This window comes from Acomys russatus, chromosome 4 (genome assembly GCF_903995435.1).
Source record: "Acomys russatus chromosome 4, mAcoRus1.1, whole genome shotgun sequence".
NCBI lineage: Eukaryota > Metazoa > Chordata > Mammalia > Rodentia > Muridae > Acomys > Acomys russatus.
Window position 1 is genome coordinate 63598003 of NC_067140.1, and position 22410 is coordinate 63620412.

The window sequence follows — 22410 nt, forward strand, 5'->3', positions numbered from 1 at the left end:
TTTCTCTTCACGTAGCCTCCAACTAGAGGTCCTGGTTGGGTTCAGTCTAGCAATGAGCCCACCAAAGATGCCCTGTTTCTCTTGCAGCATCTTGGGTGTTTCGTATTTGTTCACTCGTATCTTGAGAAGGCGTGGTGGTTGGAGTGAGAATAGCCCTGTGGGCTCATTTGAATGTTGGGTCTGTTAGTAAACTACTGTTTGGGAAGGATTAGGAGGTGTGGCCTTGTTGGGGGAGGCGTGTCACGTGGGAGGGGGATGGGCTTCGAGGTTTCAAAACCCCACACCAGGCCGACTCCATCACTCCTGCCTGTGGATCAGTATGTAAAGCTTTCAGCTGATGCTTGCTTGCCTAGTGCCGTGCTTCCTGCCACAGTAATAATGAGCTAACCCTCTGAAACGGTAAACAAGCCCCCAGGTAAATGCTTTCTTTCATAAGAGTTGCCTTGGTCATGGTGGCTCATCACAGCAATAGAACAGTGACTCCGACACAGGGGTTTATGTAGTCCAGGTTGGCCTCTAACTCCCCACGTGGCCAGCGCTGGCCGCATCCTCCTGCTAAGTGTTGTGATTATATGGTGTGCCAGTACACTAACTTACTAACATACACCGCCCCTCCACCCCTTGCAGTTCCATGGATAGAGCCCAGGATCCTGGACAAGGTGGCTAAAGCTCTGCCACTGAAGGGCACCCTAGTATGTTTCCACCTTCCCCGCCCCCAACATGGTTTTTGATTCTTTCATAGACTCTCCCCCTGTTTACATTACCATCTGCTCTTCAGTATTGTCTGTTTTCCCTTAGCATATTAGTCTTAGTTGCATTAATAAACATCCCTGAGCTGGTACTCTGACATCCCATTTCTGCTATGTCTCAGCCCTGCTGTGTTCAGACTGCTTTTGCTTTCAGTGTACCTGTCACTGTTGCTGGGAGCTGGGCATGCTGAACTGGGTAAGGAGCATGCCAGCGGAGAGCAATGCTTTGCAGAGCCAGTCAGCAGAGCGCCAGTCAGCAGAGCACAGGTCCTGGCCGCTGGAAGTCTGGGGCTCCGCATCCTGCTTGCAGGTGAAGTGGTAGAACAAGGGTCCCCCCCCCCTTCCCCCGCAAGGTCCTGCAGGCCTGGCTGAGGAGTGAGTGTCACAGGAGCATCTTCAGCCTCTGGAGCCAGACTCTGACATCTTTAGGCTTCCCCTGAAGAGAATAGGAGAGTCTGGGAACTGCCCCCACCTCAGGAGAGGGCCATTGGGGCAGCTGTTAGGAATGTGGGGCTGAATTTTTGAGTTTTTTGTTTTTGTTTCTTTTTCTTTCTTTTTCTTCCCCCCCTCCCCAACCCCCCCCCCCCCACCCCTGGTTAAGAGGCTTTCTGAGCAGGGTTGGAAGGAGAGAGGAATTGGAATTTACCTCAATCATGAGGTGTGGGGTGGGAGGTGGCAAGCCAGAGGTTCCATCTGGGGACAACTGCTATGGAAGGTTTTGCACGCCTTCTGTGCCAGTTGGGTTTTTTTGAGCTTCTTCCAATAGGAATAGATACCTGGCCCTTAAAGGGACAGCTCCTATATTTGATGGTGGGGTGGGTCCAATCCATTATGGCTGCAAGCTGTCAAAGGCAGCACTGGGAGCTGGAGTTTGCGGTTGCTGTGGAGGTCTGATTGATTGCCTTAGTGCCCAAGTGTCCGCACCTGGGCAGCTGTGGCACTCAGACAGATGTTGGGGGGGGGGGTCTCCTGACGCTCTTAGCCAGCTATGATGGGCCATGGAGTAGAGGGGTGGTCTTTCCTCTATTACTTCAACTCCATTTGTTTTTTAAAAGATAGGCACAACCACCAGAGGGCAGAGTTCCTCATAGTTCTGTTCCCTTTAGGGCGGCTGCCGCGTAGAAATTCCCACTGTTTGGAGCACCTGTCGGCTAGAGGGGAGTTGTTCTTTCAAATGCTGGGTGCCAATTTCCTTTAAACGTCCACTTTGCCTTAGCAAATGCTGTGGTAAGAGAATCGCATGCGCTTTCTTCATGGGGTGTGGGTGTGTCTTTGGCATCTTCCAGCCACAGATCACCAGGTTCAAACAGGTTTATTTATTTAATTGGATTATTTATTTCAGACAGAGGCTCACTATGCAAGCTTGTCTGGCCTGGGACTTGCTACGTGGATGAGGCTGGCCTAGAACTCTCAGAGATCCTTTCCTGCCTCTGTCTACTGAGTGCTGGGATTAAAGATGTGTACCACCATGCTGGGCATCCATCGGGTTTATTACAAACCCAAATTGAAATCAGGGCTGTGGGATGACTCGAGTCCATCAGTCTGCTTGTGTGGCATTAGTCAAGTTGCCAAGTTCCTCTTTCTACCCCTAGACCCAGTTTAGCTTTCTAAGAGTGAGTAATGACAGCACTGCAAGTGTGATACATGAACCCCACATTCCCTGCCAGGGCAGCACAGGTGAGCGTGTGAGGCAGGCATCAATGGCAAAGTAGGGAGTTGGAGCTCCTCATAGCTCTGGCCTGTGAGGCACCAACAACTCAACAGCAGCCCATTGTTTCAAAGGGGAAAAAAAAATCCAGAACTGACTGGAGTGAGAGTGGAGAGCCTGGCAGAGGCAGGAGGTGCCTCAGTCTGGGATTATTGGGGAGTAGCTGGATGTCAGCCACCCAGCAGTGTCACCAGCTATAATGTGGCAGCCAGTGCAAGCAGAGGCACTCAGCCTTTTTCTTAGCATAAAACCTGATCCCTGCCCCTCAGAGATTGGCTATCACATTGATGTGGAATAGGGCCCTCCTTTGGACCATAAAATACTCTTTGGGGAGGGGCTTATCACCCACTGTAAGTTATGCAGCTTTAACTATGGGCACAGAAAGGTTGACATTTCTTGAGCATTTAACATGTGTTATAGTGTTGCAGTCCCTTTGTATATGTAAACGAAAAACTATTGAGTGCTGCGATTCCTAGATTAAATGAATTGGCTCAAAGTAACAGCCGGTTAGAGGCTGCCGTGGCACCTGGCCCCCAGAGCCAGCTCCTGAGGCCAGTTTGCCCAAGAAGGCAGGGTGAATTCCTTCAGCTAGGGTTTTTTGTTTGTTTCTGTGGGAGATGAGGTGGGGTCGCAGAGAGAGGTGCAGAGAAGACAGAAGAAGCTCACTGGGTTTCCAGGGAAAGGAAGGAATAAAATCCTCAGGGTCTTGAGTGAGGGTGCCGGTGCAGGTGTATGTGTGTGTGTCTGTGGTCACATTATGCTCCTGTGCTAGCTCTAAGTGGCTCTGTAGAGGCTCAGAACAGCAAATGAAGCTGGGATAGGCAGCCTTGAGCTCCCTGCACCACCTGCGGGTCCCCCCCCCCCCCCACCTCCTGTCATTGCTGGAAGTAGGCACCCAGCGGGGACAGTTCTTAGGACAGTTGGACAGTCAGGCAGGTGCACTCCAATTTGGGCTGCTAATGGCACCTAGGCTGGGGTGGGTGGTTAGGTTCACCTTAGGAAGATGCAGCCTTGCTGTCCAGAAGCTCTGCTCCTCCTCTTCCCTCTCCCCTCCTCCTCCTCCCACTTCCTCCACCTCCTCCTCGTAGGATCCATAGGACCTCTCCCAGGCTGTCCCCGAGGATCAGAGAGGCCATCTCTGGGGCCCCTGGGCCCAGGGTGACATGATTCTGTGAGCCCTGAAAGCCTGTGGCAGCAGCTACATGGCAAGCCCTTAGCTGGGGCAGCTCTGTAGGGACCTAAAGCCCTCAGGCCTGAGCAGAACCAACCTAGCAAGCTGTGTCCCTGACTGACACCACAGCAGGCCTTCCAGCCGGCCAGGCACCAGGAAGTTCCTTCCATGAGGCCCTGAGACCTGGCAGACATGGTGTCTGCAGAGGACAGAGGAGGCAGTTCCTGAACAGCCAAACACACCATGGGCGGCCAAGGCTGGAGCTCCGAGGTGACTGATCTTTAAACACTGTGGGAGTCAGTAAAGCCATAAACTTCCAATTCACGCCCAGGTACAAAGTAGGCAAGAGACTTGGGTGGTGTCAAAGCTCTGGACAGTTTTTAAACACAGAGAGACCTGCGATTGATTCAAGGACTGAAAGAAAATACATTTCTTCCTCAATGATGAGTCAAAATTCTGCCCACAGGAGTCCATGAATGAATAATAAAAACAGGACTACGTGGCCCAGGCTGCTCTTGCTTCTTCTGGGTCCTCAGTTTACATATCTACAAAGCTAAGAGATAGATGGAATGAGTAACACACTAAGAGTGTTAGGATTCTGCCCCAGTCTGCCTAGCAACCTGTGATGATGTCATTGCCTACCTGCCACTGAGGCCCTACCCAGCATTATAAAAGGATGAACCAATCTACCTCTCCCTCTTGCTCTCTTCCTTTCCTTCTGTCTCTTCCTTTTTTCCTCTGTCTCTCTCTGTCTCTCTGTCTCTCTGTCTCTCTCTCTCTCTGGTGCCCCTTCTCTCCCCATGCTCATATACTAAACTTCATATAATCTGTTGTGTGGCACATATTTCATATCTTATATTTCATTGTTATTTAAAAAATTTTAAAGAGCATGCTGCAAAGTTACAGGACTCTGCCTGGGGTGACCAACTCCATGCACAGGGCCGGGGTGGAAGGGATGGGCCTGAGTAAACTGAAGCTCTTTTTTTTTTTAAAGATTTATTTATTTCTGTTCTGTCTTCCTGTACATCTGCATTACAGAAGAGGGCATCAAATCCTATTCTAGATGGTTGTGAGCCACCATGTGGTTGCTGGGAACTGAACTCAGGACCTCTGGGAGAGCAACTAGTGCTCTTAAGCACTGAGCCACCTCTCCAGCCCCCAAACTGAAGCTCTTAGCTGAAGGCAGTCTTCCGCATGGGGAGTCCCTGAAAGTAAGCTAGCTGTCCCTTGTTGGAGAGTACTCCCCCATCAGTAAGTAAGCTAGAAAGTTCTTTAGTTAAGAATAGTGTGGGTGAGTTGGAAAGATGACTAGTGGTTAAAAGCAGACTGCTCTTCTGGAGCAGCTGGGGACCACAGTTGAGTTTCCGGCATCCAGATTGGATGACTCACAACCACCTGTAACTCCAGCTTCCAAGAGGATTGGTAGCTTCTGGCCTCCATGACACCTACAGTTAACTGTTGAATAATTACTAATATTTAATATTGAATTATTATTTTAGTGAAATCAGCGATTACTCCTTAACCAGTTTTATAACCAAATAATCACACAGAGAGACCAGTGTCTATTTAATTAGCCTATAGCACAATGCTGTGCAATAATTGCTCCATCATAATCCTCCATGCTAGTATAGTTTCTTTCCGTTCAGATTTCCCACATTATACTTGCTTTTAAATCGTCTCCTAGTCCCAGTCCATTTCTCTTGATGTTTCCTGATCTCACCTGGTGGCTCCATCCTCCCTTTCTTCTCTTTCTCCTCCCTTCACTAGATCAGGATGGCCCACCCTATGCTCTGTTATTGCTCAGCACTGGCTAGTTTGCTTTTATTGACAACACAGAGAACAAATGGTGACATGTTTACAAAAACATGTCCGGATTGATCCAGAGAGTAGGGTGGAGAAACCAGCATTTGAATGAACAAGGGTAAACTGTACACAGCCCACAAGAACATTATACCAACATTTAACACACACAATATTTTTTAAAATCTTAAAAGATAATAGTACAGATACAACAGGACAGTTTGGGTTCCCAACATGCAGATTGGATGGTTCACAACTGCCAGCAACTCCAGCTTCCAGGAAGAGCTGTAACCTCTGGCCTCCATGAACACCTGTAGTTAACACACATGTGAACACACACACACTCACTTGAAAAATAACAAAAATAATCTTTAAAAAGAATAGTGCAAGCCGGGCGTGGTGGCGCATGCCTTTAATCCCAGCACTCGGGAGGCAGAGGCAAGTGGATCGCTGTGGGTTTGAGGCCAGCCTGGTCTACAAAGTGAGTCCAGGACAGCGAGGCTACACAGAGAAACCCTGTCTTGAAAAACCAAAAATAAAAAAAGAAAATAGTGCATATATAAAAGCAAAGTTGGGATAAGTTTTTGCTGTCCAGACCCAATAGGGATTCCACCGCACTCCCTTAAGCCCAGCCTGAACTCCTGGAGATCAAGATAGCCCCTCTAACCTGCAATTGTAAGAAGAGCTAGGATGGCAGCATGGCCTCTGAAATGTGTACCTGGTTCTTGTGACACTGAGGGAGCCTAGAGGCCAATGTGCTTTCTTATACTAATGGGAACCATTTGTCCCCTCTGCCAGTGATTAGGTAGACAGGAACCAGCCTCACAGGTCCCTGAGGAATGTGGCTTTGTCTAACCACCAAACCTTAGGGAAGTGGAGTTTCCTTTGGATCTGACAGGTTCACCCGGTCCCCCCCCTCTTCTTCCTGACAAAGTGAACACTGAGGAATTGCTTGCCCTTGCTACCATGTAAAACTTCAGAGAGCAGTAGATCAGAGAACGCAAACAAGGAATTCAGAGCCTCTGAAGTGTTCTTGAGAAGGTAGCGTTTCTTTATCAAATGACTACATTTACTCTGGACCAAGTAGAAGCTCTCAGCTGAGAAGAGTGGGGTTTAGAAAAGATGCTTAGCTCAGAAAACAGTCTTTTACTCCCCAACTACACTGCAGGCCCTGTGTTTTCTCAAGGTCTTTGTGTGGTTTGGACTTCTTGTGCAATAAAGACTCCTAGGGACAAAGTCTATTCTCAGTAGACAGCCATGAGGGACTTGGGGTGACTATTTTGACTAGATCCTTTAAGGCCATGGACATGCAGAGTCTTGCACTCAATGTTGGACAGGCTAAGAGTCTTCTAGACTAGAAGCCAGCCTCAAATGGCAATTAGTGGTAAGAGACTCATTGAAGATGGTGACTGTGGTACTCTCACCCCTACCCCCAAGCTTTTCTGTGGCCCAAAGGCTCATTCTGTCCTCTCCTCTGAGATGATGAGATGACACAAGTCCTGGAGAGCACCCAAGACAGCTGGTCACCAAAGTGGGGTGGGAGGAATGGGGTGACTGCCTGCCCAGCGGTCAGGCCAGTGGCCACTAACTACTGCTGCTCCGGGAAGGCGCTTACTCCGAGAATTCCCTGCTCGTCCACATGTGAAAATGTTTGTTTAAAAGCTGTAAAAACATGGCTGGTGCTGTAGCTCAGTTACTTCTATGGCATGCAGGAAACTCTGGGTTCAATCCTCAGTACCACCAGCATAGCGGTACATGCCTGTAATCCCAGTGCTTGGGAGGTAGAGGCAGGAGGGTCAGATGTTCAAGGTCATCCACGACTACATAGTAAGTTTGAGGTCAGCCTAGGCTATAAGAAACCCTATCCCACCCCACCCCCAATTTAATTTTTTTTTTTTTTTTTTTTTTTATAAAATAGTTGGCCTTCTACCTGTGACACATAATGATAACAGGTACACTTCTAGTGACTGGTGAGGAAGGAAATCAAAATCTAAATGTTGCTCTGACTTCAGCAATGCTTTGAATGTGTGCATCATAGATATATTTGAAAATGGGATTATAGTGTATATGGGCCCTTGAACTGGGCTGGGGTAGGGGGCTCAGATCCATTCTCAAGGGCTGTCAGTATATAAGCCACAGGGTTTTGTTTTTGTTTAGTTTTGGTTTTGTTTTGGATTTTTATTTGTATGTTTGTTTGTTTTGGTTTTCAAGACAGGGTTTCTTTGTGTAGCCTTGGCTGTCCTGGACTCACTTTGTAGACCAGGCTATCCTGGAACTCAGAGATTTGCCTGCATCTGCCTCTGCCTCCCAAGTGCTGGGATTAAAGGTGTGCACCACCACACCCAGATTATTTTGAGTTTTTTGAGATAGAGTTTCTTTGTGTAGTCCTAGCTGGCCTATAGACCAGGCTGATCTCAAACCTCTACCTCCCAAGTGCTGGCATTAAAGGAGTAACCCTCCGCTGCCTGGGGAAGCCACTGATTTTTCAAATCAGAGAGCACCAGCTCCCCGGTGAGGACTGATCCAGGATATGTGCATTGAGACACACACATTCCTGCTTTATCTTGACCAGGGGCAGCACTAGGTCAGTCATTTAAGGCCCATGGTGCTCAGGACATCTCTGAGATTTCCCATGAGCCCTCTGTTTTAGGACGTTGAGTCTGAGGCCAGGATCTTCTAGGATCCTTGACATTTTGGTCTCAAACCTGACTTCCGTAAGAACCCTCGAGAGCCTTCTTAAAAGTACAGATTTCAGGCTGGAGGGAGCTCAATCACCAAAGAGCTTGCGGAGGAACAGAGCTGCCTTCCCAGACCTAAAATAAAAAGCCCAAACATGGCGGCATGCATTTGCAACTCCAAGACTGGGAAGGTAGAGTCATGGGGCTCCCTGGTCACCTGGGCTGGCTCTTTTGGTAAGTTCTGGACCAGCGAGAGACCCTGTCTATGAACAAACAAGTAATAGTAAAAGAGGAACGGTGCCCGAGGAACAACACTAGAGGTTGTCCTCTGGATTCCAGATGCACATGCACAAGTGTACAGGTGCACACCTGAACACACGTACACACTTGAACACATTCACACACATATATACACACACATATAAGACAGATTTCCCACTCTGCCTCTGGGAAACTGGACCAAAGAGCTCAGAGCTGTTATTATTATTATTATCATTATTATTATCATTATTATTATTATTATTATTATTATTATTATTGTTTTTGTTGTTGTTGTTGTTGTTCTTGTTCTTGTTGTTATTTTGTCTGGGCAACACACACACACACACACACACACATACACAAAACTGTATGTCAATTCCATATACACATCCAAAGCCCAAGCTCCAAATAAATCGTGGCACATTCCAAGCCCATCACATTGGCTGCAAATACAACTCCTCAGTAGGGTACTGGTCCAGCATGCATGAGATCCAAATCCCAATCCTTTAGTTAGATAAGGAAATAAATAAAAATTTAAAATAATAAAGCAAACAAAACCCAGGCTACTAGTCTGTTGGAACCTGCTGCAGTTCACTAATCTCTTGTCTAGGTTTCTGGGTGAAGATAGGCTTAGATGTCTTTGCCGTCTACAAGAAGCAGCTGCAAGACAGTGGGAGATGAAGGCCAACTAGGGGTCTCCACCTCTGCCAGCATCCTTTTCTTCCCAAGCCTGAATGTCCTTAACTCCACAGCGGGTGGCTTGGTGGTCCTCGATGTCAATGCCCAGGGATTTGGCTGCCATCCGGAGCCAGGCTCTGAGGACCTGGTTGGCTTGCAGCTTTCTAGGTGCTTCCTTAGAGCAAATGGCACCAGTCTGGGGCACAGCCTAACTCGGCTCATCCCTCAGACCAGCAGACCAGACAACTGAAGAACTGGTCACCTGACTGGTTAAGGCCAGGCTATCAGACTGACAATAAACATAAAAGATTTATTGTGGTATTGCTGGAAAGGCTAGAAGAGTGTCTGTGACCTGGAAATAAAGAAGGTGGGCCAGCACAGCCAAGGAGAGGAAACATTCTACTCCATCTACCCTGAGAAGCTTTGCCACCACAAGGCGTACCCTGGATTTAATTTGTTCCCAGAAAAAAAAAATGTAGTTGTGCCTCAGTGTTTCCTCTCAGGGCTCTCAGTGGACCCACTTTCCTGTCATCCCTTTCATGCACACATGTAATAATTGCTGTGGACTATTTCCCAACTTCAGAGCTGAAGGCATAGCCCCAATATTTCTGAGTGTGACTGTAGTGGAAAATAAATCTTTTAAAGAAGTGATTAAGAGCTGGGCGTGGTGGCGCACGCCTTTAATCCCAGCACTCAGGAGGCAGAGGCAGGTGGATCACTGTGAGTTCGAGGCCAGCCTGGTCTACAAAGTGAGTCCAGGACAGCCAAGGCTACACAGAGAAACCTGTCTCAAAAAACCAAAAAAAAAAAAAAAAAAAAAAAAAAAAAAGTGATTAAGCTTAAATGAGGCCCTTAGGATAGGCTCTAATCCAAGGTGACTGGAGTCCTCAGAAGACATTTGGATACAAAAGGCACCAGGGGTGTGTGTATGGAGAGGCCTCCATGCGAAGAAGTAGTAAGAGGAGCTGAAGCCGAGGGGAGAAGCTGCAGACTGAAACCAATCCCTGACTGCCGAAAGCTTTTCCTCAGAGATTAGGAATGGGTAAGGGTGCCCACTTCTATTCAACACAGTACTACAGTCTTTGGCAAAATAACTAGACAAAAACAAACAAACAAATCAAATGCCAAAAACCAAGACAGATTTAAGTTGAAAAGGAAGAAATAAAATTATCTTTGGGGATGATCAGATCTCAAACTTATAAAAACTCTAATGACCACACACATACACATAAACAAACAAACACAGACATAAACACATATGCACACACACACTTACATGCACAAATATGTGTATATGCATGTGTGCATGCACATGTACACACACACACTATTAGATTACAAGAATTTGACAGATAGTAAGATACCAAGTATTTCATCCTAATCCACCAAGTTCTTTTTTTTTTTTTTTTTTTTTGGAGACAGGGTTGCTCTGTGTAGCCTTGGCTGTTCTGGACTCACTTTGTAGACCAGGCTGGCCTTGAACTCATGAAGATCCGCCTGCCTTTCCGAGTTCTTATATACTGATAAAAAATCATCTGGAAAGGAAAAAAGTACTGTTGACAATATCAGCAATATAGAAAACGCTTACTTTAAGGAAATGAAACACACACACAGTGAAAACTACAAAGCACAGCCGATGGGGAGTTAAGCTGTAAACAGACAAAACAAGCCTGTGCTTGTGGACTGAGTCCCAACATTGTCATGATGTCAGCACTCCAAATGGTCACAGATTCTGTGCTGTTTCTAGCAAACTACCAATAACAAGTGTTTCATATGTAAAAACTCTTCCTAAAGTTTATACAAAACTAGCCACTGATAGAGAACAGAGGAGCACCTTGGAAGGACTCAAGCTTACTGATTTCGTAACTTACCTCAAAGCTACAGCAATCACAACACATGATGTCTGCACAAGGCCATACAAGCCATGAGGTAGAGCAGAGAGCCTACCGATCCTTGCGTATTTGGCCAAAGCCTTTTTTGGACTAAGTGCCCAAGGCCACTTAAATGAGGGAAATAACTATGTTTTCAGCAAACAGTGTTGGGGAAACTGGACGTAAACATGCAGAAGAGTGAAGCCACATCTTAACCAACCCTATGCACAAGCATTTCCTTTAAGTGCGGCTAAAATGTAGCTCAAAGACAGAGCACCAGCCTAGCATGTGCAAGGTTCTCCGAGAAATCCCCATGACTGCAAAAACATTCACGACACTGGGTGAGGGGTGGGTGTGACCCCAGAGCACAGGCGGCTTCATTGAAACGGAAGTTATTTGTGAAAACAGTATCCACAGCGTAAGATCCAACCTATGTAGTGGGGAAAAACACTCAAAAATCACACTTACTAAGAGATTGCTATCCAGAGGCACAGGGACTACTTGAAACTGACAACAACAAACAACCTGGTTAAAAGGAGGCGAGGATGTAGCTCAGTTGGAGGACGGCTTGCTCAGCAGCCACAAACCCCTGGACACACTCCAAAGGCCACATCAGGCCAGCCGCAGCACTACCTGCCTGCGATCCTTGCACTTGGGAGGTAAGGGCAAGAGGATCAGTTCAATTCCATCGTCAGGTTGAGGCCAGCCTGGGATGTATGAGATTGTCTCAGTAAAACAAAGAAGGAAAGGAGGCAATGCTCTGAGTTGGAGACTGCTGTTTCCTCCAAGACTCCCCACAGGCAACACTGAGGGTTGGAAGCTTTAAGAGACCACACGGCTCTGCCGTCATGAATGGAATAATGCATTCATGCGAGTAGAGCAATCAACTATTGGATTATTTGAGAATGGACCCACTATAAAAGCCAATTTGGTTAGGTCTCTTGCTGTATAATGTCCTGTGCCAACTCAGGGATTCCAGTCAGAAGGCCATCAACCTTGAATTAGAACCATGAGCCCAAATAAACCTTTTTTTTTCTCTTTATAATATATCCAGCATATGGTACCGTGTTATTGGCAAAAAAAAAAAAAAAAAAAAAAAAAAAAAAAAAAGAAAAAGAAAGAAACAGAAGGAAAACTGCCCAGTTCATCCTGTGGTTCTAGCAAGCGAGGTAAACGACACGACAAGAAAACTAATTACCACCCTTGTAAATACCTACATGGACATCTTTAAGCAAAATGCTTAAAAGCTGAATTCGACACAGTAAATACACTATGGCTAAGCGGAGATCTTGAGAATGAAAATCTGGCTTTAACACCACAGAAGAAAACAAACATTGTGGTTTCAGTTTTCTTTGTGGCTGAATAAAATTTCATTGTACACACAAACCACATTTTCTGTATCCATTCATGTGTTTATGGGCATCTAGTCTGGTTTCATGTTTTAGTTTTGTGAGCAGCACAGCTCCTATCATGAATGTGCAAGGATTCCTGAGATGTGTTGCTTAGAGTCCTTCCAGTATACTTCAGAGTTCTATGCATACATACATACATACATATATATTAACACATATGGTAGTTCTATTTTCAACTCATGAGAGAACTTCTGTAGTGATTTCCATAGTGGTTGCACTTGCCCCCATTCCATTAGCAGTGGCTAAGTGTTTCTCTTTCCCTATATCTTTACCAGGACTTGTTGTTAGTTGTTTTCTTGATAAATGCCATTCTGACTGGGGTGAGATGGACTCTCAAGACAGCTTTTATTTACATTTCCTGATAGCAAAACATGTTGAACACCTTTTTCTTCCCTCAAGCATTTATCAGACATTTGTTTTGCTTCTTTTGAGATTTTCTAGTTCATTAGCCCATTTTTTTTTTTTTTTTTTATGGTGAAAAAAGTGTGTATTTAGAATTAGCCAGCTGGACTCAGTTTAGATGATCCCAATCTTGTTGGCAACATCCAGAGCATCCTAATCAGGAGCCAGTTGAACATACGCCTTCTTCTCTCCATCAGGCCTTATCAGGGTGTTGACTTTGGCGACATCAATGTCGTACAGTTTCTTCACGGCCTGTTTGATCTGGTGCTTGTTGGCCTTGACGTCCACAATGAACACGAGTGTGTTGTTGTCCTCTATCTTCTTCATGGCTGACTCGGTGGTCAGGGGGAATTTGATGATGGCCTAGTGGTCAAGCTTGTTCCTCCTGGGTGCGCTCTTTCGAGGGTATTTGGGCTGCCTCCGGAGCCGCAGGGTCTTGGGCCACCGGAAAGTGGGTGACGTGCGGATCTTCTTCTTCTTGTGGCTGTGGACGCCTTTCAGCACTGCCTTCTTGGCTTTCAAGGCCTTCGCTTTGGCTTCGGCTTTGGGAGGGGCGGGAGCTTCCTTCTTCGCTTTCGGCGCCATCTTGGCGAAAAGCCATTAGCCCATTTTTTGATTGGAAGCATTTTTCAGTGTTTGATGTTTGCAGTTTTAAATACATATATTCTAAATATTATACTCCCGTCTTCTCCCATTTTGTAGGCTGTTTTTATTTTGTTGACTCTTTGCTTTACTGTGAAGGAAACATAGAAAAGATTTGGAAATCACTGTATTAAGTGAAATAAGCCAGACTGAGAAAGACAAATACTATATATTTTCTCTCACATGCAAGATTTAGTTTCCGTGTGTGTGTGTGTGTGTGTGTGTGTGTGTGTGTGTGTGTGTTGGGTGTAGGTCATGAAACTAGAAAAGGGACCATGAAAGGGGAAGAAGAGATCTTAAGAGGACAGAGGGAAAAAACACAGATGGTAATGGTATACTTGTAACATAAAAATCAAAGGGTGGGGCATACTTGGGGGAAGGGCAGCAGCAGGAGGGTGACACTGTGGCAAGAGATGAGTGATCCTGAGCTTAGCCTGGCCACACGATGAGTTCTAGATCTTTGGGGAACTGTGTATCTGGCAAGGATCCTATGTTGAGCTTGGGTCTTGTGTCCTATATGCAACGTTAGTAAGACTCATCAGTTAACGATTGGATATTTCCCAGTATGGTGAACAGAAATGTGTTTATAATACTGAATACAGTCACTTGTGGACTTGTGTGGAGGGACAGCTACCACAAGGCAGCACTCTGGTTTCTCGGTGTAGCTCTCAAACTGAAATAAGTATCTTTTCTTGTGGACTGCTCAGTGACACACATACACACCCTTTCACATCGTGTGCTTTTTGTTGGTGACTTTGACATTTAAACTGCACCCAGCGTCTACTCTCACTCTCCCTCTACCCCCCTCCACCTCTCTCATGCTCTCTCTTTCCTCTCTTATCTCTCTCCCCCCTCTACTTGCTCTATTCTTTCTCTCTCTCTGGGGTACCTCTCCCCCCTTCCTTTCTCCCCCCACCCCCATGCTCCCTTAATAAACCTCATATAATATCTGTAAAATAAATAAATAAATAAAATGCACCCAGCACAATGAGGAAGTGCTGTCCAGTGTTCCTAAGTGCAAGAAAGCTGTGATGTGCATTATGTTAAAAAAAAAATCTGTGTTTATAACTTCATCCATAAAGTTATAGTGCTATTAGCCATGAGTTCAGTCTCAATGACTTATGAAGCATCATGATTGGTTTTGTTTTTCTTTTTTTTTTTCATGGTTGGTTTTAACGTCAACTTCCCACAAATTAGAATCACCTGAGTGGGAAGCCTCACCTAAAGTTTTGTCCGGATCACCTTGATTAGCATGGGAAGGCTCACTCTTATTGTGGGTGGCTCCTTTTGGGAGCAGTCCTGGTAGAAAGGGTGTTCCAGAATTAAGTTTACCTTGTTTTCAGCGGGCCTGGCCTCCTTGTTGTCCTGCAGAGTTGATTTGCCCTGCCCATGTGGCTGCCGCTGCCAAGTCTCTTACTGAGAACAGAACCAGCGTTTCCAAACTTTCATTGTGGACTTGGGAGCAGGGGTTCTCCAGGAACCTTCTGGGATTTTGGCATCAGATTAGGGCTATATGGGTACTTCACATTGTGGACTGAGTGGCTGCTGGCTGTTGTTCCTTCTGTGAGAGACAGTTATTCCAGGACTACTCTTGACTGTTGACTAACTACAAGGGCTAAGTATCGGCTATCATTGCTATTTTAAAGCTAGCTTAATAAATTCTGAAATATATGTATACATGTACACACACACACACACACACACACCTTCTTGGTTCTGTTCCTCTAGAGAATGCTGACTAAAACATTAAGCTATATTAATAAGTAGTCTCTAAACAGAAATGCACTTAAACAAATGTATAGATTTATTAAGTGATAAAAATGTGACCATAGGTTCAAAGGAACAAAATCCTATATTTACTCTAAGAACAGTTCAGTAGCCAGTCATTTCATAGGACATAACTCTGTAACAAAAATATATATTGTCTGTCTTTTATCATCTGTCAATTAATCAACTATCAGTTATCAATCAATCATCTATCAATCTGTCATTTACATCTATCTATCTATCTATCTATCTATCTATCTATCTATCTATCTATATCAGTCATCATCTCCAAATAGAAAATATGTAATAAATTTGAAGGCACATTCCACTTTTAAAAAGATATAAAAATGGTCTGCGTTCAAGTGTTGGTTGCTTGCCCCCCTGGATTCTTGTTGTCCTATGGGCAGATTCCCTTGTAGTCAGGATGATGTGTGAACCTTGCCTCCCAAATTGTCCCTGATTAAATAATAAAAGTGGCTGACAGCCTATAGCTGAGCAGGAAGTAGAAGGTGGGACTTACTGGTACAGAGAAAGGAACTCTGGGAAGAGGAAAGAGGAAGGTCCCTTTTTGCCAGGAGACACAGAGGGAGACAGATGTGATTGTGGGTCTGGGAGGATAGCTGACCATGTGGCTGCATGGGGAAAGGTGGACAGATTAACTTAGAAGAGCTAGTTGAGAGTCTGCCCAGCTAAGGCCTAAGCTTTGAAATATTTAAAAGTGACGGAGACCAGCTCCGCGAACGTCTTAAGAAACAGGCAGACTACTGCTCTGATGGCAAGTAGCCTTAAGAAACGGGTGGACTACTGCTCTGGTGGCAAATAGCAACGGTTTATTTCTTTTTTTTTTTTTTTTTTCAAGACAGGGTTTCTCTGTGTAGCCTTGGCTGTCCTGGACTCGCTTTGTAGACCAGGCTGGCCTTGAACTCACAGTGATCCACCTGCCTTTGCCTCCCAAGTGCTGGGATTAAAGGCGTGCGCCACCACACCCAGCTGCAACGGTTTATTTCTTAAGCACAGCTTTTATACCATTCTAAAGTAGCATATTTCTGGCTTGGCGTGTAACATTAGTTATTCATTAATATTACCAATAACAAACTTGGCTCCCATACCTATTAGACTAAATACGTTCTGGGAATCAGTCAAGGGAGAAAATTTCATGAACAAGAAAGAAGATAACTATAAGCCTTCCCTCTCCTTGAACCAATAACTGTTTAACTTTATCAAGAAGTTTTCAAGGAATTACTGCCAAGACTTCTGGGAGCAGAGCCAGAGCCGGCCAACCCTTCCAGGAGGGGCAGCCCCTGAGCTCTTCCCTAGAATCCTTAGTTAATCCTTTCAGGCTCTCCTCATAAAAGGTTTTGGCGTCTTTATTTTTATGGCCTAAAAGCCTCCCTGAGGTTTAACTCTTTCTTCACCAGGAGACAGGCCACCAATCTCTAACAATTGGCACCTCTCACTGGGCACCAATATGTAGAGATAGGTTTATTAACTTATAATATTAATCTATATAATTATTACAGTGATTATACTTATCCCACTATCATACCCACACAGATACCTGATAGATATTAATATGCCTTATTTCACTTACGGCTTGGCAGGCATCAACTCCCTAAACCACTTTGTTACCTCCCAGCTCCACATCCCATGCAATTGCTTTTAATCATTTCTATCTGGGCTACTTCCTATCCACACTTCCATAAATACTTGCTTATTCTTTTTATCTGGTTTTCTTCTCTCCAACACCAATCATCAGAGTAAATTCCTCGGGGCCCACTATTCATGGTGACTGACTCTCCTCCCTTCTCTCCTGCTTTTCCCATTCCCATGACCCTCTTCTCTCCTCCAAGCCTTCGACCCTTGGCCACGCCCACCCCACCTTGCCCTGCCCAGGTTGTAGGCCTTTTATTTAGTCCAACAGGGATTCTTTGGAGGCAAGGTTACACTGCAACATTTGAGGTACGTGAGTGACTGATCATAGAAGACAGCAAGAAGGTTTGGGGGAGCAAAATAACTAACATTAGAATACAAAGCACCAGACTGTGCTGTAACAATGGTCACTAGAGCCAAGAGTCAGTTCAGTAAAGTGCTTGCCTTGCAAGTATGAGGGCCTGAGCTTGATCCCCAGAACTCACATTTAACAACGCAGAATTGCATGTAGTGTCATGTGTGTACAATCATGATGTTGAGAACGCAGAGACAGACAGACCCATGGGGCTTGCTGGGCAACCAGCTCTGCCTACTTGTTAGCTTTCAAACCCGTGATAGACTCTATCTCAAAGGAAAGGTAAATATAACTGAGGAACAACACTTGGAGTTGTCCTCTGGTTTCCACACCCATGAGCACATATGAGCACACATGCACACCAAATATACATGCACATCTGTACATACATAGACACACACATATGCATACATAAAAGGTCAATAATAGCATAGGAAATCAATCATCAGCGTTAACAGTCACTGACAAAAACATGTTAAAATCTCAATAGGATACCACATTGCAGATATGAAAAAGGATAACACTAGAAAATATTGACAATAGCAATGTCGATGAGGACAGGGAGGAATTGGAATGCTCATACCTTTCTGGTGGGAACCATTTTGGTGGTTTCCTATGAATCTCAATATGACCCAGCCAGACACCCAAGAATAAAGAAAACACCCCTCTTTCTGACAACAGAGTTTTACATGGTTCTTGTCAGCAGCTTTCTTCAGAATAGTTGAGATGCACTAACTCCAGTCTATTGAGAGATAAACAGATCACCTAAGGAATATGTATACAACAGGAGCCTGGGCAACAAAATGGAGAGGAATGAACTGGGGTCTGAGCGATGGTTCTTGTGGGAGGACCTGGATTTGACTCCAGGCACCCAGATTTTGGCTTTCAGTGGTGTGTCACTCCAGTCTCAGGGGAGCCAAAGCCCTCTTCAGACCTCTGCAGCGGGCACCAGGCACACATTTGATACACAGGGATGCATGCGGGCAAAACGCCAGACACATAAAATAAAAAAGGACAATGTGAACTGTGGACATCTCCAAACGTACCATCCCATGCAGCAAGATGAGAGACTCTCTTGTAAAAAAAATTTTAAGGATCTCCAGCTAAACCACAAGAGTCCTTGGGGGCAGTAGACCCTTTAAACCACAAAAGGAACCAGGGCAGCTAAACCCGGGATCCAGCCTGGCCGGGGGCCCAGAGTGAGGAGTAGACACAAAGCATCCTTGGTCTGTGTGACTCTCCTGCCTGTGTGGATTGTTCTGGGCCAAATCTCGGGGTTATCACCAGGTGACAACAGAGACGGCAGGGAACATTCTTAACTCCCGCCTTATGAATAATGCTGTGGGAACCTCCCCATTCATACACAAGAGGAGACCACATGCTGCTAGGGCAGGAAGGGTCTGAACTGACCAATGGCTAGCTCTCTCTGCCCACCCAGATTTCTGCTTCCCCACACCTTGTAGTGAAGACAGGCCAGGACCCTTACCTTTTCTGTTACAGAAAAGGGCTTTGTCAGAGTGTGGCAGAGTACCCTGTGAGAGACAACTCCCCTCACCCACTCAGAGCTGGCACACTTAGCCTGTAAGCACATTGTGCTCAGCTCAGAGAAGTTGGGTAAAGGGCAGGGCGGGTCGTATCACAGCATCAGACCAGGGCTAGCATGGCTGAGCATGCTGTCTCAGAGTGCATTCTTGTCATTATTTGTCCCAGGTGGGGCACTGGCTGAGACTGGAGGCCCCAGTCCTAATTTTAGATGTGAGAAATCTGTGGAAATATGCTGCTTGTCCACCTGTACCCTTCTCACAGACTAGTTCTTCCCTGCTCTGGGCAGGGGAGTGAGTCACAGGAAAGGCCCTTGAGTCAATTCATTTTCTCCTATGCCTGCCACAACCAGTCCTTGGACCTGGTAGATCCCTCAGTCCTTCCAGGCCCATTTGGTGCTACTGGGAGTAGCAAGCTACTGCCCCAGCTGGCCAGAGGGTTTTGGTAGGAGCAGCATCTTTTCCAGGGGGTTGATTTGGTTGTGCGAGGTGGAACTATAGTACATGATATGGTTTTCTGAGACAGGAGGCAATGATTATATGGCAGGATATTAAGAACATGGCTACCGGGTGGCACATGCCTGTAATCCCAGCACTCGGGAGGCAGAGGCAGGCAGACTGATGTGAGTTCGAGCCCAGCCTGGTCTAGAAAGTGAGTCCAGGACAGCCAGGGCTGTTCCACAGAGAAACCTTGCCTCACAAAACAAACAAACAAACAAACAAACAAACAAACAAACAAAGAACATGGCTACCAAGGCAAATAATTGTCATATGTCCAGCTGGAAACTTCCAGACTTTTTCCTTCATATTTTGCATCAAATATGTACTGAGCCTTCCTTGGTCTCTCGGGTCTTACCTGAACTAAGTGCTCAAATCCTCCTGACACCTCATGGGGCAGAACTGATATTCCAACTCTGCAGACAGGGACCTGAGGTGAGAGGGAGTCCACATTCTTGGGCCAGCACAGGACTTACCCTCTTAGCCACGTCCCTTCACTGGCTTTCTGTGTCACAAAATCTAGTCACATCTATTCAGTCTCTTGTGGAGCCTGCCTGGCGTGCCTGCCCTGGCCCTGTGGGCAGCCTACAGGATCTGCTTCTTGGTAGAGACAGGCTTTATTTTTCTCTGAAATAATTCAGGCCCCTAGAAGCTTCTGAGACTCCACAACCAAGAGAGGGGTCTAGTTCTCTCATCCGAGACTTTCCTACTAGGGGGGCTGGATTCCTGTTTACTTGATGGTCCTCATATACCTCCTCTATGAGGGGCATAGGAAAAATCTATCATAGGTGTGATGCATCTGGGGCCCTAGCTTCCAGAAAAAAAGGGGACCCTCTTGTGATGAGACATTAGGCATGACAGATCACTGTCTCGGGAAAGCCTTCTTGTGGTGTGACCACAGACAAGTAATTTGATCTCTCTATGCCTCAGATTTCTTATCTGAATGATATGGATCTTGACTGTCTCCCAAAAGCCACATGTCAAAGGCTTGGTCAGCAGCCTCTTGTGTGTAGGGAGGCAGTAGAGGCTTCTGGAGGTGAAGCCAAGTGGAAAGAAGGCACTGAGACTGTGCCCCTGGGAAGACTATCCTGCCATGTGCTGGGGCCATCATGTACTGTGCCACCATAGCCCCAAGAAACAGGGCCAAAAGGCCATCGTGCACTGACAAGACAAACTTTCTCGTTCATGCAGTTGATTGTCTTGGGTATTTCATTACAGTAACAGAAAGGACACAAGCTGGTGTGCCTGCGATTGAGACCAAGTGTAGAAGTAAAAGGCTCCCAGCATCCTTGGCATCCCCCAAGCACAAGCAGTTGTTCCTGTTTGGGCATCTGTGCACAAATCAGACCTCTCCGTGGTCCTCCAGTGAGCCTGGCACTGTGCGTATACCCAGTTACCTACCTATGACAGAGGAGAGAGGGTCCAGCTGGGAGCCCCGGTGTCTGCCTCCAGCACCCCGGCTCTTATTCACCATCACTGTGTGTGGTGGACACGGAACAAAGGCCACTGCACATGGTAGACACAGAACAAAGGCCACTAGACTGTACACTTTAAATCTGTTTTTTCAAATTGTGCTATTTTCAACATTCTGGGCAGATGCCCACGTGTGCAGGGACACTTAGGCCAGAGGCGCTTTGTCTCTTTGAAAGACCTCCATTGTGACCCTACAGTGGCCCCAATTGATTCTGGGAACAACAAGCCCTTGTGTAGCCCCGAAGGCATGCTTGCTTCAGCCCACGGCTGGCAGTGTGAACCCTTTGCTGTCTCTTTAAGGCCCGTGCGGGGAGGACCTCAACCCTCCCACTGGGGTTGCTGTGCAAAGACAGGCTGATTCCTGAGAGGTGCCCAAACTCAGCTCCTATGAAGTGGTCTCTGACAGGCTGGTCTGATTGGGCCTACTATGTGCAGAATGAGATGTCAGAGGTTGGCCTCCAGGGGAAAGGGGCTATATGTGAGGAAGCCCCTCCTACATACCCTGCCCCCATCAGGGAAGTTCACCAGAAAGAGAAACAAAGGCAGAGAAGTCACAGGTGGAACACCAATGTCCCAGATGGATTTGACACATGTTGCCTTTTGGTGTGGGCCTGGCCCTGGTGGCCAACCTTCCCCATATTGGCCATTCCTAGTCACCAGCCCTGTAGAATTGTCTCTGGGGCTACCAAAGGCAAGAGGCGGGGGTGGGGGGGAGGGCACTAACTCATCACCTCAAACTCAAGTCCAGGTCATGCCAGAGAATTTCACAGAGCTGCCCCAAATGTCCAAGTGTATCCCGGAGGCCCCTGCCAATTTGCATGTGGCCACCACAGAGTGTCATTTCTTGAGGTTCTGGACAGCAGACTGCACGGAGATAAGTTGGCTAAAGCTGCCCAGAGCCGGACCCTGCTCACTCATGCAGTCGTATTTATGGGTCTTTTTGGTACCTGCCAAACACTGAATGTTCCTGTGAGCTCATGGGGGCCAACCAGGGGAGGAGGAGGAGGCTGAGCAGTGGTCCCTCAGCCTAGCTGTTCCATGGCCTCTCACTTGAGGTGGAGGGGAGTGGCCCTTCTTTCAGCTGGACCCACATTTGGTCCATAACCCAGTGGGGACTCTGGTTTGTTGTAATCTGTCAACTGGCTGCTTCTTAATCTTTCCTAAGGGCCACAGGAGGAGATTTTGTTTAATCTTTGTGATGGTGGAGTGTTTTTAAAATTACGTGTGTGTGTGTGTGTGTGTGTGTGTGTGTGTGTGTGTGTGTGTGTATGCAGACTCCTGTGCGCATGTTCAGGCACACGCTGTGTGGGAGATGGTTCTCGCCTTCTACCTTGCTGAGGCAGGGTTTCTTGCTGTTTCTGGGGCTGCACTAGGAGCTGCAGTCTTGCTGGCCCTCGAGCTCCATCTCTTCCTCTTCCCATCTTTCCATATGTGTGCTGAAATTACAGCTGTGGCCACTGCTTCGGCCTTTTTACCTGTGTTTCAGGAGAGGAACTCAGGTTGTTAGGCCTTTGGCAAGAGCTTTTACCCACAAACCCACTTCCCTGGTCCTGTTAGATTTGGGGGGCAGGGCTCAAGTATCCCAGGCTGCCCTTAAATTCCCTATAAACTTCTGATGTTCCTGCTGGAAGGACCAAACTAATGCCATGTTCTGTAAGTAATGCTGTGGTCTGTATGTTCTGTGAGAACTTGTCCTCTAGGTGACCCATAACTTCCCCTTGAGATCTAGCCTCCACCCAACCTGCCTAAAGGTC

At 46.5% G+C, this 22410-nt stretch overlaps 1 pseudogene; it reads right to left on the reverse strand.

Annotated features, from left to right (window-relative positions):
• Positions 1-12829: 12829 nt before the first annotated feature.
• LOC127188628 (60S ribosomal protein L23a-like) lies at positions 12830-13321 on the reverse strand (annotated as a pseudogene).
• Positions 13322-22410: the final 9089 nt, after the last annotated feature.